This window comes from Ochotona princeps, chromosome X (genome assembly GCF_030435755.1).
Source record: "Ochotona princeps isolate mOchPri1 chromosome X, mOchPri1.hap1, whole genome shotgun sequence".
NCBI classification, from domain to species: domain Eukaryota; kingdom Metazoa; phylum Chordata; class Mammalia; order Lagomorpha; family Ochotonidae; genus Ochotona; species Ochotona princeps.
The window spans coordinates 57,314,781-57,333,361 of NC_080865.1; the positions used below are offsets into that span (position 1 = coordinate 57,314,781).

Sequence of the window (18,581 nt, forward strand, 5' to 3'; positions counted from 1 at the left end):
TCTTATTTGTAATGGTATATATCTTTTGGAGATTATTTTAGATTAACCGAGTCCTTATATTGAAATTGTTTTCCTTGTTTTGATGAAGTATTCATTTGTTTTGAAAATCAAAGTTACAGAAATGAAGAAGGGAGGAGGGAAAGAGAGATCATCTGTCTGATAGCTCAATCCCAGGAGGCCCCAAGGGCTAAAGCTAGCAACCGGGAGATTCATCCATTGGCTCAAACACTTCAGCCATTTTCCAATGCTTTTCCTATATCAGCAAAGAGGTCAAACCTGGCATCTATATGTGAAGGTGACATCACAGGAAACAGTTCTACTTCCTATTCACAATGAATACCTTAAATGGTTCTATGTCGTGTGCATTAATGTATCATGGGATCTTATTTTGTTTTGCAGACTTAAACTGATGCTTCAAAAAAGATATTTTATCTATTTCCGTAGTTATTGGTATGGTTGTTTCTAAGCCTATCTTGTAGCTGCATGTTATTAATTATTCCTAGTTGCTCATTTAAAAAATCAATCTTGCACAGATTTTGATTGTGCACATATATATGAAATTGTGTGTGTATATATAAATCTGTATTTTACTAACTGGTTTTTCAGCTGCATATCTTTTAAAAATTACATAGCTGCACACTCAATACTGAAATACACATAACTGAATTTTGTTCCTCTTGAATTTATATAAAAACATTTTATAGGGCCCGATGCAATGAGCTGGCAGCTAAAGTCCTTGCCTTGAATGCACTGCGATACCATATGGGCACCAGTTCTAATCCCGGCAGCTCCATGTCCCATCCAGCTTCCTGTTTGTGGCCTGGGAAAGCAGTCGAGGACGGCTCAAGGCTTTAGGACCCTGCACCCACTTGGGAGACGCAGAAGAAGATCTGGGCTCCTGGATTCGGATTGGCGCGGCACCCGCCATTGCGGTCACTTGGAGAGTGAACTATCGGACAAAAGATTTTCCTCTCGGTCTCTCCTCCTCTCTGTATATCTGTCTTTCCAATAACAATAAATAGATCTTTTAAAAAACCCACTGCTTTGTAAAAACTTCTTATAAAGTTATAAGAATTTGACAATAGCTTAGTTCCAAGAACTCTTTCATGTTGCCATATTTTATCATATATTTTGCCTCCATGTTATAAACCCCATGAGGGTTTGCTTTTAATTTCACAATTAATTCTTTAGAAAGCAGTATTTCTGTTGTATTTGTCTGCATATTTGCAACTTCTGAAATTCTTTCCTCGCACGTATCTGAATTTCCATCTCATATCATTTAAATTCAGCCTAAAAATATTTTCAGCATGTTTCCAAAGGCTATGGCTAGTTGTAGCCACGGGATCTCCAACTGCATGGGAGTGCAACCTGGAGAGCCTTTGGCAGTGTAGGCCAGCCTGTGCCTGCACCTGCCACTGAGCTTTCCGATAGTGCCGTGTGTCCTGGCAGCCATGGACCTGTTGCGGGGGGGGTTGCTGGGGAGGGGTCCCTCAGCTGAGAGTCTTAACCCTTGTTCTGCAGCACCCCTTGTGGCATGCACGGTCCCATGCTACTGTCAGCTGCTTTCTGGAGCTATGCTTTAGAGCAAGGTCTTTGTTACCAGTAACCGTGCCCTGGCGGCAGATCTGCACAGAGAAAGCCTCTACAGGAAGGAAACAATGAAACACCAGTGAGCAGAGGTGGGACTTTTTGAGGTTATGCCCTATGTGATACAATAAAAGCTTTAAAAATGTAAAAAATATATCTATATCTTTTGATGTTTGGTGCTGAACTACAATATTTTGTTGGTACTAAATGGTCTTTGTCATGTCTAAACAGTATTTTTGCTGAATGCTAAATTCTAGTTACATAATATTTTTGTTTCATCACTTTTGAAATTCCTAATGTTTGAATTTGTAGTGTTTTTGATGTAAGACTATTATGATCGTTCTTATAAATAATCTGTTTATTTCATTTGACTGGTTTGAAAATTAAATATGACTATGGTATACCTTGGTGTGGTTTTCCTTGAGCTTAAGTTATGTTTTGTGAAATCGCTTGTGGGTTTATACCTCTCAACTAATTTCAGTATTTTGGCATTATGCATCCACAGGACTTTTTCTGTTGGAAATATTTTTCTCTTTTTTCCCTAAAATTCCAATTAAACATTTAGGTCATTTGATCTAGAATCATGATTTGGTGATTCAATTTTTTGGGTTGATTTTTTTTCCCTATGCTCCTTAAAATCTTACAACTTGTCTTCAAATTCATGTGTCATCTTTGTATTTTTTTTTTTGTTTTTAGCCAATCCAGTGACTTTAAATATCAGCTATTGTGTTTTACTCATCCAAAGTTTTCATTGATATTTTTGCATTAATTTGACATCTTTATTTAGATTCTGCATTGTTTTCTATCCATTTTATTAATCTTTCCAATTAAATCACTGTTTTTTCACTATTTTTTCTTTAATTTAAAGTCAGAGAAACAGACTGTGAAAAATGAAGACAGACAGGGAGAGCTTAATTCTACCGTTTCACTCTCCAAATGTCCACAATGGTTGGTGCTACACTGGTGCCAAAACCGGGAGCTCGAAACTCAATTCAGTTCTCTCATGCTGGTAGCAGGAGCCCAGCCGCTTGACCTATCCCCTGCTGCCTTCCAAGGTCTGCATTGGTTTGAAGTGAGAATTTGGACGCCCAGCAAGAAGTTAAACCCAGGTACCCCAATACTGAATGAGGATACCACAAATGAAATCTTAACCTCTAAACCAAACACTTGTCCCTAGTTGAACACATTTGTGCTAGTGCTATTTGCTACTAATTCTGATAGCTAATATCTTTAACCTTTCAATTCAGAAATTTTTGATACAACTTTCTGCTCTGTTTCTTGGTATGTCTGATGATTTCTTACTCGCATGCTGAATCGTTTGGAAATGATATGAATCATCATTTGATAACGAATCCTCTTTTATAGTAATAGTGCCATCTCTCAGGTAGTATGGGCACTGGCTTTAGCATTCCTTATGAATACCAAAATCTGTGACAAATCAAGCCATTTAAGGAGTATTATTTGTATGTAACATGTGCATATCATCACTCATATTTTAAATGAGCTCTAGGTTACTTATAATAACTACTAAAATGTAAATATTATGTAAATATCTGTTATTTTATCATGTCAGAAAATAATGGCAGCAAAAAATATCTGTGCATATTTCGTACAGGTACAAATTTTCTTTTTTTTTTTAAGATTTATTTATTTTTATTGCAAAGTCAGATATACAGAGAGAAGGAGAGACAGAAAGATCTTCTGTCTGAGGATTCGCTCCCTGAGCGGCTGCAACGGCTGAGCCAATCCGAAGCCAGGAGCCAGGAAATTCCTCCAGGTCTCCCAAGTGGGTGCAGGGTCCCAAGCCTTTGGGCCGTCCTCAACTGCTTTCCCAGGCCACAAGCAGGGAGCTGGATGGGATGTGGAGCTGCCGGGATTAGAACTGGCGCCCATATGGGATCGCAGTGCATCCAAGGCAAGGACTTTAGCCGCTAGGCCCATTGCGCTGGGCCCGGGTACATATTTTCTATGAAATATTTATGAGTTGCGGTTGATTAAGACCATACATGTAGAATACATAGATTTTGAAGGCTGACTGAATTGAATCTTGTTCTAGCAAATAGTGAATCCCCTTATTTTGTTGGTGATTAAACTTAGAACTTATAATATCTGATAACTCTCACTCTAAATTTAACGTAGTTCATCTACTTTGTGTCCTTCGTGGGGTTATACTGACTGACAAGTATTGAACTAAGGGTATTTGGAGCTTAAATGATCTGTAGTGTTCTGTGAGCTCTAAACTTCTGCTCATGTAACATTGTATTTGTATGCTCTATCCTATATGTCACTGAATTTCCTTCTGCTCATAGACCAACTTGCATTCAGCCAAAGAATAGGGCCCCAGATATCAAAGAACCGCATATATATTTAACCCCTTCTTGTCCAGCTTCTTCCTCTACAGTATTCAAAAATTACAGACTTACTCTCTTTCCTTTGCTCTGTGGGACCACTGTTGGTGGTCTGGACTGGCTCCATTTCCCTGTGCCACAACTAACAAAGTATCTTCAAGGATAAATCTAAAGTGACTATTGAGTTCTTCTGATATGCTTTTCATTGAATAAATCTGGAATTGTCTGTTGAACCCTGCCAGAAGACAATTGCATCACATATTTTGCCCAGTAGTGCAGTTGTCTATGACAGGAGGTTCAGATACAGGATTTGGAAAAATATGCTCATAGTGTTTGTGGTAATCAATAAAATAAAAGCATAATTACTTACATATGATTATATAATATACTCATAATTTATCATTAAACTAGTAGTCTCTTATTAGCGGTCAGTAGTTTATAGGACTATAATTATTAAGTAATTTCTCTTCAAATTATAGAAAGATTCATGTGGAGAACTTGAACACTACATTGTGAACAGACATCATTCATGATAATAAAGCCATTGTTAAAATCATAGAATGATTTCAAAAAAGAAATATTGTCATTATTACACTTTGTAATAAACAAATAAACATATTTTATATAGATATATTCAGATGTTATTCACAACTTTTCTAATGCCTTATTTTGTTAAGTGTTGTTTTAGGGTTTTCTTCCTGCCAGGCACAGCCCTCGTGGATAAAGGCGATGATTTAAAAAAAAATTGGGAGGGATTTTGTTTGTTTTATTTGTTTTGTTTTGTTTTTTCCAGACTAGCACTGTGGGAGAAAAAAAAGGCCATATTAAGCTTCTCTAGAGAGGAAAAATAAAACCTGCTTCGACATTTTTTTCTGAGTGTTTGGATTTTGCCAAAATGTTAAGCATTTGTTTTGAATTAAAAATAAAAACTAATTTCATACTAAAAAAGATCAATATGCCATTCAAGAGTGAAACAACTGCATAAATATTTTTCCAAAAAGATGTGTAAATTTTTAATACTTCGACACACTTAGTGCTCAGTACCATCAGTCATGAAGGAAATGCACATTAAAATCATATTAAAATAACATTCCATTCACACATGTATAATGATACAAAAACCATAATAAGTGTTGATAAGCAAGTGGAAAATTAAAATACTTATGAATTGTTGACAAAAATATGAAATTGTGTAGCCACTCTTGTAATAGTTAATTCTTTCAAGTTAATCATAAAGATGCAATATAATAGAGATTGTACTCTTAGATGTGTACTATATATATATAAAACCAAGAAAATCAACAGTATATTTTTATATAAAAGAATGCAAAAATATTTATAGCATCATTATTCATAACAACCAAAGATTAACAGCACAAATATTCAATTGATGGATGGAACATAGACGTTGACATGTTATAAAAGAATATTTTTTGGTGATAAGGATAAGTCCTGATATGTGCAATGACATAATGTTCTACTAAGGACCCAATGATAGCACAAGCATATCATCATTCACAAAAGACCACATATTGTATGCAAGTTTATTTGAAATGCCTTTAGTTGGCAAATACGTGGAGACAGAATGTAGGTTACTGATGGCCTAGATATGGGGAGGATGGAGGAGTTGCTGTGTATTAGCTCTGCATAAGGAATTTTTTATGGAATAATGAAGATGTTTTCAGGTTTGTTGGGGTGATTGTTTCACAATGCTGCGAAAATAGACACAAGTATTAAATGATAGATTTTTAAAATGTGTTAATTGTTGCCATGTGAATAGTTTTTCAATGAGAGTGTTATAAGAAATAATTGAGGAAGGACAAAGCACAGAAAAAATTATTTGAGGTGTGACTTTAAAAATATAATATAGTATTATGGAAATCTATATTTATATATTCAAATGATGAAATGAATGAATACGTTTCTTAAACCCTGTGAATAGTAGAATCCCTAAGAATTCCAAATGTTTGGGACAGGCATGAGGCTTGGCAGGTTAAGCTACCAGCTAAGATACTGGCACCCGATATGAGAAGCAGCTTGCATCCTAACTGCTTCACTTCTGTTCCAGCTCCCTGTGAAAGCATCTAGGGAAGCAGTGAAACATGGCCCATGTAGGGAATCCCAGAACAAGCTCCTGGATTCTGGCTCCTGCTTTGGCTTGTCCCAACTCAAACATTTGCTATTTCATTAAGGGAATGGAACCAGGGGATGGAAGATCTTTGCCTTTGACTATCCCAATCTCTTTCTGTAATTCTTCTAAACAAACAAACAAACAAACAAACAGATATTTTCCCCAAAATATGTTTAAAATCATTCTGTTTGTTTCAGAAGCATCTTTATACAGAAACAATTCTGAAAGGGAATTCCAAATCTTTCAAGCAAAGCCACAATGCTGTTTCATGCCTGCAGTTTTGTTTCCAGGAAGACTTAAAAAGTTGAAAGCTATCCAATTCGTTTTATGACAGTAACGTGACCTTGTTGTTAATATCACATAAGGACAGTACATAACAGTACAGGTCAATTACATCCTAATGTATAGATTTAAAATTCCTAAATTTGCAAAAGACAGAGTTAATCTATCAATACATAAGTTTAAAAAAAGTCAAAGTAGTTTTTACACTAGGAATCTGATAATATTTTACCACCAGAAAACTCACAGATGCTATTATTCATTCGAAGTGAATAAAGAAAGAGTCACACATTTATTATACCTTGAATTAGTTCTTATACATTAACATTTTGAACTTATAGTGGAAAATGGCCCTATTTTGAGGGTATTTATAATAATTAAGGTTGAGAAGCCACATTTAGCGATTCATTACTATACTATACCAAAGTAGCTTGGAGAGGTGGCATTTCTTAAAAATTAGGAGAAGATGTCATGGAAAGAATTATTCAGAAAGACATGAAAAAGCCCCTTAAACGAGAAAGATACTTGATTTTTTGAAAGTGTCAATTTAATGAAGCTAATGTATTTTTTGAAGTACAGAGATGAAACCATTGCTAAAGTTACTGAAACAATGTATAATTTATTTAGGTACAGTAGTATAACAGTAAATGATAGCAATCACAATTGAAGTGCATGTTGCAGGCCTAGCCTCTGTATTCTAGTGGCTAAAGTCCATGCCTTGGATTGAGCAGGATCCCATATGGGCACAGTTTCTAATCCTGGCAGCCCACTTCCCATCCAGCTCCCTGCTTGTGGCCTGGGAAAACAGTCAAGGAAACCAAAAGCCTTGGGACCCTGCACCCATGTGGGAGACCCTAAAGAGGCTCTAGGCTCCTAGCTTCAGATCAGCTCAGCTCTGGCTGTTGCAGCCACTTGAGGAGTGACTCGGAAGACGGAAGATCTTCCTCTGTTTCTCCTCCTCTCTGTATATTTGACCGTTCAATTAAAATAAATCTTTCCTCCCAAAAGTGCATGTTGCTTATAATGACTTGCCCACACAATTCAAGCAGGATTCAATGTTCCAGGGTCTTAAAAAAGTTGTGAAAATGTACATTATTTTTTAAAAAAATCTATGCGCATGTTTCAAAATTTGTATCAAAGCAATCTTAATTTCAGTTTTCATGACTTTTTTGAAGTGCCATCATGAGTTTGTGGATTTCAAAATTCTCTATTATTTGTAGCAATCATTTTAAAATCACTTGTAAATGTTACAATGCAAGAATTTATGCCTTTATGTAAGAGGTACACTTTTGGGCAGGTGCGATAACTCAATTGGCTAATCTTTTGCCTGCAAGCACTGAAATCCAATATGGGCACCACCTTGTGTCCCAGCTGATCCACTTCCAATTCAGCTCCCTGCTTATGACCTGAGAAAGCAGCAGAGGGTGGCTCAAAGCCTTGGGGACTGGCACCACCACGGTAAACCAAAATGAAGTTCCTGGCTTCTGGCTTCAGTTCAGCTCCAGCCACTTGGTCCATCTGGGGAGTAAGCCAGAGGTTGCTCACAGGTCTTTTCCTCTCAGTTTCTCTTCCCTATAAACCTGCTTTTCAAATAAAAATGGATAAATGTGAAAATTTCTGCTTTTTTTGCCCCTTTTATTCTTATTTCGCCATCTGTACCTAGAAAAGTGTAGAGCAGAGATGAGTAAAACAAGAATTCATAAAATATAGAATTTATTTCTTTTTGGTACCTGGTTTCTGAATGTTTCAGAAGATACTTTAAAAAACCCAAACTATCTCATGGAAGAAAAGGAATCATCAACCACAAAGGGTCTGTCACAGTGAAGCATGGTTTTAAGTGCTTCTGGAATAACAAATTGACTGGATACATTCTTCTTCTGTAACATTCTTAAATCCATATTCTGTGACTAGGACTTTCAGGGGAATATCTGGTTGAGAAGTGAATGAAACTTATTCTCTGCAAATTATGTTGGTATAGTAGACTGAACATGGGAGACTGTTTAATCTTTGCATTTTGTCATGCCTTGTCAAAAGTAAGTTATAAGGTGCTTGGTCGCATATTTGAAGCTATAATCATTGTTAAATGATGGCAAATTCGCTTGTTATATATAAATGTCTATGAAAGTAGTGATGTGTCTTTAAGTGAGGTTGGATTTTTTTGTGGGTATCATTGTCAATAAACATGAAAGGGAGCTTTTTAAAGGGATGGATTTTTAAAAGGTCAGTTTAATATAATGGATGTATTTTGAAATTAGAGAGATCATGTTCCTGGTAACCTAGATTTGAAATATAAAATAGACTCTTTTATTGGTATGGCATTCCTGTGAGTTATAGTGACCAAAATCATTGGGTATGTTTTGTGAAAAGGGCAGGCAGGCCCAAAGAGCAGTCAGTTCCAGGAGATTGCAGAGGAGGATCACCATGGTGACAGTACATTACTCATTTTCACAAAGCAAACTAAATTGGCTCATTGATTTAGGTGGCTTGAAAAGAGCAGAAACATTTGATGAGACCCCTGAGCGCAGAAACTCAGTGGCATCCCTTAAAAAGACCGGTGGATTCCTATATAGAGAAATTATTTACTGTGGTGTAAGACTATGCATTCAATCATACATTTATTACTTATTATACAAATAAAAATCCATCAGTTTTCTAGCATCTTAAATACATGAGACCGTCAGCTTGTAGATTTGATTCAGGGCTGAGTGCTGTGGCACATCAGGTAAAGCTCCTGCCAATGTGGGTGCTGGTTTGTGACCCAACTGCTCCACTTCTAATTCAGCTCCCCATGCATGTATCTGAGAAAGCAGCAGAAGATGACCCAAGTGCTTGGGCCCCTGGATTCTCCTGAAAGAACTTGATGGAATTCCAAACACCTGGGTTTTGGCCTGGCTCAATTCTGGCCATTGCTGCTGTTTGGAAAGTGAACTAGTGGATGGAAGATAATCTTGCTATCACATATCCCCCCATAACTCTGCCTTTGAAGTAAATGAAGTGAGATACAGTTTGCACTAATCTTTGTTGGTAAGATATGTCTCCTGTAGACAACAAATAGACGGGTTTTCTTTTTAAATCCAGTCTAGTAATCTGTGACATTTAATTCATGAGTTTAAGCCATTTAAATTCAGGGTTAATACAATTAACTGGTAATTTGGTTCTGCCATTTTAGCAGTGGGTTTTTCATTGATTTAGTCTTCTGTTGTTACTTTACTGGGATGTTCTTCGCATTTGCCTTTGGTTTTGGTGGGTGCTATTCCTCTTTGTCAAGAGGCCATCTTTAAGTATCATTTGTAGGGCAGGTTTGGAAGAGGCATATTCTTTTAATTTTTCTTTACTGTGGAAGAATTTTATTTCATTTTCAGAGACAAAGGAAAGTTTTGCTGGGTATGTTATCCTTGGCTGACAATTTTTTTGCTTTTAGAGTCTTGAATATGTTGCCTCCATTCTCTTCTGGCCTATAGAGTTTCCTGTGAAAGATCTCCTTTAGACTCGCAAGATGGCCGACATAGGAGGAAGACCGTGAGAGAGCTCACAGACAGAGAGGGCTAGAACGCGACAAAAGCGTAAGTGGAGCAGCATAGAACTACAGGGAGAAGAACGTGAAGTTCCCTGGACAGTGTGGAGCCAAAAAAATCCACACAACTCGGAAGAGCAACCAGGGAAAAACAAAGCAAAGGACAGGGGAGACGACTTTCCGCTCCTGACCTGCTGAGTCACCTTTGAGTGCAGACACTGAAAGCCGCAGACCGATCCGCAAACCGACCAGCAGAACGACCCGCAGACGCAGTGATCGTGAGGACTGGCTGTGATTGGGACCCGCTGGCATCTGCTCACCCTGGTCACCAGGACTCGCCAGGACCTGCCCCGCTGTGGACACCAGGACCCTGAATCACCGGGACCCGCCGGCATCTGCCCACCCTGGTCGCCAAGCCCCGGGACCTGCACCAGCCGCAGCCTCCAGGCTTCATCGCGACCCACTGGGACCAGCAACGGACGCAGCAGTCGGGAGACGCACCGGTGGCCAGGATTCCCACCAGAGGAAGAGGCAGACTGCAAGAACCTGAGGTTTGAGTGAGTTGGGTGGGGACAGTGGTGGGTTGGAGGCTTCGGGAGTTGGCCCCCCAGGAGCACGCACAGAGCCAGAACACAATTGGTGCTCGTCTCCCCGCCCCTCCCCCCCCAGACTCCAGCGTCTAGAGACACAGGGCGAGTACCTTGAAACTGCCAAAACTGTGTCTGGGAGAAAGGCAAAAGGCACACTGGATACTACCCCGTGCCTTTGCGGTCTGGCACTCAGCTGGGTGGTGCTATCCCACAGGAACCCAAGCACGCCTCTGGGCTGGGCAGTTCCCTGCTAGCGCCGGGGCGGTTGGTCCCCTGCAAGTGCTGGGGTGGGCGGGCCTGTGCAGGAGGCGCTTCCAGAGAGCACCTGGAACACCCCACGCCCTATAGTCCCTTGCTCCGAGCCCTGTGATCCAGCGCTCAGGGGGCGCTCACAGAGAGTGCCTTCACTCCCCCAAGCCCTGTGGTAGCATACCTGTAGGGGACGAGCTGAGAGTGCGCTTTGAATCCTCTGGGCCCTGGAAGTGGCGCCCTGAGGTCCAGTGTTCTGGAGACGCACCAAAAGTGCCTTGAAAATTCCCACACCCTGCTACTCCACGCCTGCAGACTCCGATCTCTACAGGATAGTGCTTGGAGAACCCTCAGCACACTGGTGCCTAGGTCTCTCAAAAAAGAAACACTAACACAATGGGAAGAAATACCAGAAAAGGTAATGATCCAGATGAGAGTGCCAACACCCTACCAATAAAGGATCGAAAGCCAATGTCTATTTCGGAGATGCGAGATGAAGACATAGAAGATCTACCAGACAAGGAATTCAAAAAAATAATGTTAAAATATGTCAGAGACAATGAGAAGAATTGGGAGGACTTCAAGGAATTCAAGAACCACATAGCCTCAGAAATACAACAAATGAAAAGTAAAATCCTTGACTTAGAGCACAAAATTGAGAGCCTAACCAACAGAACAAATACAGCAGAAGAGAGGATCTCTGAAACGGAAGACACACAAAACGAACATACCCAGTTCATTAAACAGCTGGAGACAAGTCTGAACAAAGCCAATAAGACCATACAAGAAATGAAAGACAACCTCAGAAAATCAAATATTAGGATTATTGGCCTTCCTGAAGGAGCGGAAAAAGAATCAGGAATGCAAATGGTGCTCGACAAAATTATACAGGAAAACTTTCAAAACACTTGGAACATGAATCCAGCTCAAATCCAGGACGGTCAGAGGACTCCCAGCAGATTTGACCCAAAGCGATCTTCACCCAGAGATATGGTGCTCAAGTTTCACTCCAACGAAGACAAAGAAAGAATCCTGAGACAAGTACGAAGCAGAGAAAAGATCACATACCGGGGAAAACCAATCAGGATCACTGCTGACTTTTCTGAAGAGACCTTACAAGCAAGAAGAGAATGGGCAAAGATCTTCCAAATCCTGAATCAGAACAACTGTCAACCAAGACTATTGTACCCAGCAAAGATCTCATTCGTATTTGAGAACGAAATCAAATACTTCCACAGCAAAGAGAAATTAGAAGAATATGCCAGCACAAAACCAGCTCTACAAAATCTCCTTAGAAATGCACTAAATCTAGAAAAAAAAGAGGCGAATCATAAGCAAAGATGGCAAACAGGAAGATCTCCCCACTAAAGTCCACACAAGGAAGGGCAATAACACAGATATCAACACCCACAAAAACAAGTATGGCAGGGCAAAATCACAACCTCTCAATTTTAACTCTTAACACAAATGGCCTGAACTCACCAATCAAAAGACATAGATTGCATTTTGTTTTGTTTAATAGCTGAGTAGTATTCCATGGAGTAGATGAACCATAGCTTTCTTATCAAATCCTCTGTTGATGGGCCATAATGCTAAGGGAAATGAGCCAATCACAAAAGGTTAAATACCACATGTTTGCCTTAATTTAAGATGATATGATGTTATGTATAACATGTTATGTTTTGAATGTTATATGTTGTGTATAAACTAAAATTGAAGTATAGGTGAGGTGGTCACAGAAGGTGACAGGGAAAAAAAAAAAGACATAGATTAACAGAATGGATTATCAAACAGTACCCAACTATCGGTTGCCTACAAGAGACACATCTAACCAGAAGAGATTCGAAGAAGCTGAAAGTGAAAGGTTGGAAACAGATATTTCATGCCAATGGACGAGAAAACAAGGCTGGGGTAGCTGTCTTAATTTCAGATGATGTGGACTTCAATCTGACACACATCAAAAAGAACAGGGAAGGATGTTATATATTGGTGAAGGGACTGATCCATCAGGAAGTAATTACCATTGTGAACATATATGCACCAAATTCAAACGCACCTAGCTATGTGAAGCAATTACTAACGGACTTAAGGGGAGACATAGATATGAACACAATAATAGTGGGTGATCTTAACACCCCACTAACAACTATAGACAGATCAACAAAACAAAAACTCAACAAAGAAACAACAGAACTCATACAAACAATAGAACAACTGGACTTGGTTGACATTTATAGAATTTTTTACCCCAAGTCCACAGATTATACATTTTTTTCAGCAGTGCATGGCACCTTCTCCAGGATCGACCACATGATAGGACACAAAGCAAACCTAAATAACTTCAAAAAGATAGGAATCATACCATGTATCCTCTCAGACCACCACGGAATGAAGCTGGAAATCAGCAATTCAAAATGCCCCAGGAAATACAGAAACTCTTGGAGGCTGAACAATATGCTACTAAACAAACAAAGGATCAGAGAAGAAATTAAAGATGAGATCAAAAAATTTATGGAAACCAATGAAAACTCTGACACAACATTCCAAAATTTGTGGGACACTGCCAAAGCAGTGCTACAGGGTAAACTCATCGCAATTGGAGCTCATGTCAAGGCCCAAGAGAGGTGCCAAATACAGGAACTAAACACACACCTCCAGGAATTGGAAAAACAACAGCAGAAGAGCCCCACACACAACAGGAAACAAGAAATCATCAAAACAAGGGAGGAAATCAACCAGATAGAAATAAAAAAAATAACCATACACAAAATCAATGAATCAAAAAGCTGGTTTTTTGAAAAGATAAACAAGATAGACACCCCGCTGGCCCGACTGACAAAGAAAAAACAAGAGAAGGCAAGAATTAACAGCATCAAAGATGAAAAAGGCAACATAACAACAGACACTGCATCCATTAAGGCCATAATTAGAAATTAATACAAAGCACTGTACTCAAACAAATCAGAAGATCACCAAGAAATGGAAAAGTTCTTAGACTTCTACCACTTGCCAAAACTTAGCCCAGAGGCAACAAACGACCTGAACAAACCCATAACTGAAGTAGAGATTGAATCAGTGATTAAAGACCTCCCAACAAAGAAAAGCCCAGGCCCAGACGGCTTCACTACAGAATTCTACAAAACATTCCGAACAGAACTGACCCCAATCCCTCTACAAACTCTTCAAAACAATAGAAAAAGAGGCAACCCTTCCAAACTCATTCTATGAAGCCAACATTACATTAATCCCAAAACCGGACAAAGATCCTACAGAGAAAGAAAACTACAGACCCATCTCTTTGATGAACATTGATGCTAAGATTCTCAACAAAATCCTAGCCAACAGAATTCAAAAACGCATCAGACAGATCGTTCATCCAGATCAAGTAGGATTCATCCCTGGAATGCAGGGATGGTTCAACATTCGAAAATCTATAAATGTGATACACCACATCCAAAAACTGAAAAACAAGAATCACATGATAGTATCAATAGATGCAGAAAAAGCTTTCGACAAAATCCAACACCACTTCCTACTAAAAACCCTAATCAAGGTAGGCATAGATGGAAAAATCCACAACATAATTAAAGCCATATATGAAAAACCCAACGCCAGCATCATACTGAATGGAGAAAAGCTGGAACCCTTCCCACTGAGATCTGGAACAAAACAGGGATGTCCACTTTCTCCACTACTATTCAACATAGTCCTAGAGGTACTCGCTGAGGCCATAAGACAAGAAAAAGAAATCAGAGGAATCCAAACGGGAAACGAAGAAGTTAAACTCTCACTATACGCAGATGATATGATTCTTTATGTAGAAGAGCCAAGAGACTCAATACAGAGACTGCTAGAACTTGTATGAGAGTTTGGTAGAGTGGCAGGGTACAAAATTAATGAACAAAAATCAACAGCCATAGTGTATGCGAGCAGCCCCAAGATGGAAAAAGACTTAACCAGCAAGATACCATTCAAGAAAATAACAGAGAAAAGTATGAAATATCTGGGAATAAATCTAACCAAAAATGTAGAAGACTTATTTGAAGAAAACTACAAACTACTTAAAAAAGAAATTGAACAAGACCTCAAAAGATGGAGTAACATCCCATGCTCCTGGATAGGTAAAATCAATATCATTAAAATGTCTATACTGCCAAAAGCAATATATACATTCAACGCAATCCCAATCAAATTGCCCAAAACATTCTTCATGGAACTGGAAACAATGATCCAAAGGTTCATCTGGAAGCACAAAAAACCACGGATAGCTAGAACCATCCTGAAGAACAGGAAGTTAGCAGGGGGAATCACAGTTCCAGACCTCTGGACATACTATAGGGCAGTGGTTATCAAAACAGCGTGGTACTGGCACAAAGATAGAGAGGAAGATCAATGGAGCAGAATAGAAACACCAGAAGGAAACCCACACAGATACAGCCAAATAATCTTTGACAAAAAGACAAACGACAATCCAGGCAAATGGGAAGGTCTGTTCAATAAATGCTGTTGGGACAACTGGTTAATAGCCTGCAGAAACAAAAAAATAGATCCACATCTCTCACCATACACTAAGATCAGATCTAAATGGATAACAGATCTAAACCTACATCCAGAAACCTTCAAACGTTTGGAAGAAAATGTTGGAAACACACTGGAACACTTAGGGGTAGGCCCTCACTTCCTAAAAAAGACTCCAGATGCAGTAGAAATCAAGACCAAAATAAACAATTGGGACCTCATCAAACTAAGAAGCTTCTGTACAGCTAGAGAAACAATCAACAAAGTAAAAAGGCAACCCACAGAATGGGAGAAGATCTTCGCACACGACATAGGTGATAGAGGGCTGATCTCCAGAATATACAAAGAGCTACAAAACAACCAAAATGTCAAAACAAACAAGCCACTCAAGAAATGGGCACGGGAAATGGGCAGACACTTCACAAAGGAACAAACCCAAATGGCAAATAAGCATATGAAAAAATGCTCAAGTTCCCTGGCAATAAGGGAAATCCAAATTAAAACATCAATGAGGTACCACCTAATGCCAGTAAGACTGGCCCACATGAATAAAAGCACCAACGACACTTGTTGGCGAGGTTGCGGGGAAAAGGGAACCCTACTCCACTGCTGGTGGGGCTGCAGGCTGGTACAGCCTCTATGGAAATCAGTATGGAGAATATTCAAACAACTCAAATTCAACATACCATATGATCCAGCAATAGCACTCCTAGGAATATATCCAGAACACTTGTTTTATGAGAAACCAACATGCACTCCTATGCTCATAGCAGCACAATCAGTAATTGCAAAAACATGGAAGCAACCAAAATGCCCATCAACAGAGGACTGGATAAGAAAGCTATGGTTCATCTACTCCATGGAATACTACTCAGCTATTAAAAAAAACAAAATGCAGTTCTTTGTGGCCAAATGGGCCAAACTGGAAACCATAATGCTAAGGGAAATGAGCCAATCACAAAAGGTTAAATACCATATGTTTGCCTTAATTTAAGATGATATGATGTTATGTATAACATGTTATGTTTTGAATGTTATATGTTGTGTATAAACTAAAATTGAAGTATAGGTGAGGTGGTCACAGAAGGTGGCTGGGAACTCGCATTTACTTTTAACATATTGGTTACTCATTACTATGTCAATTAATTCCATAATGATGTAAATTTTGCTGATGGTATGTTGGAGCTTTCAATTGACTGGGATGATACTCTGCTGGCTCTGTCTTCAGACCAGAGAGGGTATACCTAAGAAGCCGTTGAACTTGACTGGACAATAAGATGTTGGACTCTATGTTTGGTATATGCTTGCAATGGGGGAATCTCAACTGAACTTGAGCTGTGGTTATGCAACAAGGTGGAGGAATCCACCATGGTGGGAGGGTTTGGGGAGGGGTGGGGAGAACCCAAGTATCTATGTAACTGTGTCACATAATACAATGTAATTACTGAAGTTAAATAATAAATAATTAAAAAAAAAAAGAAAGATCTCCTCTGAGTTTCATTGGTATTCCTGTGTATGTCAGTAGATTTTTTTCACATGCACATTTCTTCTGATTAAATTCTTCAATGACTCATAGATCATACAGTAACATCATTTTCCTCAAGAAGATTCTTGATTTTCATTTCTTCAGCGACACATTCATCATTCAGTATCATGTTATTTAACTTCATGGTGGTGATAAATTTTTTCTTCCTGTTATTATGTTTTCTGGCTTTTTCATTTAAGGGGATGTATAGTAACTGTAATGGAGACTATCATATTTAGTAGCATGTTATTGAACTTCATGGCATTGTAAATTTCTGTTTTTCTTCCTGTTGTTGATTTTGTATTGTAGCTTTTCATTTAAGAGGATATAGTCCCGGCGCTCCTCCTGGCTCTCCGCGCTCCGCCGGCCGGCCGCAGGATGGAGGATGAACCCGGGGAAACCAATAGGCTGAGGCCGGTCGTGGAGGACTCCACTGAACCACTGGGCCTTTACGTCGACTCGTGGCTCTTGTTCGCGATGTTTGGCTTGAACTTGGAATTGCTGCCCTACTTCGCGAGGTGGTGTTCAATCAAGATCGAGGTCTGGACGGACGCCTTCCACTGTGGATTCCTGCTCTTCTTTCGTGGACGGATATCTAGGCGAGATCTTGCAATGTTCAGGATTCAGTCGAGAACAGAGCAGCTCGGTGCCCGCCGCCTTCTAGTTGCAGTAATCGCCAGAGACCTGGGTCGCCGCATGAGGGTCTCCAGGGGCTTCATCTAAGGCTGCTGCCTGTCTGGAACCTGCTCTCCAAGCTGCGCTGGCCGGCGCGGGAACCCAGGACTGCGTCGTACCTGGCAGAAGGACTCTTGGCCGAGAGTCCAGTTCTAAAGGGGGTGGTGGTGCTGGTGGGAGATAGGTGTAAAGTCTAATTCTGCCGTGGCTTGAGTTATTGCAAACTCGAGTTTTAAAGAGTTTTTATGTGAATCTTCAAAGGCTTTTATAATAAATAATCTTGATGTTTTTCATTAAAAAAAAAAAGAGGATATAGTAACTGTGTAATGGAGACTATCATATCCAGATGTGAGGATACGATGCATTATGCATCTGTGCTTCCAGACAAAGATGGATTCCCAATGAAACAGTTTACTATATCTAGACAATAGGATGCTGGACTTTCTGTTATTGTCCACGTTCGCAATAATGGACATATGATTGAGTATGAAGAACTATACTATAGTAATGATAAAGGGGAACTCAGTGAGGGGGGAGGGAATTGAGGAGGGGACAAGGGAAATCCCACGATCTATGGAACTGTGTCATAACATGATAATAATAAAAAGAAGTAAAATTTTTAAAAAATGAAGTAAATGAAGTGTTTTTTTAAATTGTACTGGTCCCAAAACCAAAGGAAGTTCCCACCGTGTATTTGTTTAACATCATCTTTGAGATTTTATTCCATGTCTACTGAAGGAATAAATGCAGTGATTTCTACTGTAAATATAAGTTAACTATGAAAGACAGAAAAGTCAGGATACTTCAGAGTATCAGCATGAATATAGTATCTCTATAATTTTTGAAGACACATAGTACAGTCATCTAAATGATGTAAAATAATATGTTTGGCTTGATCTGGGTGTTTATGTGTATTTCCGTTGTTGTTTTAATACTTATCAGTCTTTTTTCAGTTTTAGATATTGCTCATTTCTTCTTCCAATACTTATTATTAAATCTATTCATGATTTTGTAGAGAAAGAAGGAAAGAAAGAAAAAGAAACAGAAAGAAAAAAGAAAAAGTAGAAAGAGAAAAACAGAATGGAAATCACACTACTGTAGTCTACCAGGGGCACAGGGAGGTAAGCTGCTACCTTCTCCGATTCCACCTTCTGTTCCTTCTCCA

At 39.2% G+C, this 18,581-nt stretch overlaps 1 non-coding gene across 1 annotated transcript; it reads left to right on the plus strand.

The window, feature by feature from the left end:
- Positions 1–1,303: 1,303 nt before the first annotated feature.
- On the plus strand, positions 1,304–1,433 carry LOC118760546 (small nucleolar RNA SNORA44). The gene has a single exon (XR_004996849.1). It is a non-coding gene; the product is annotated as a small nucleolar RNA SNORA44 (small nucleolar RNA).
- The last annotated feature ends 17,148 nt before the right edge of the window (positions 1,434–18,581 follow it).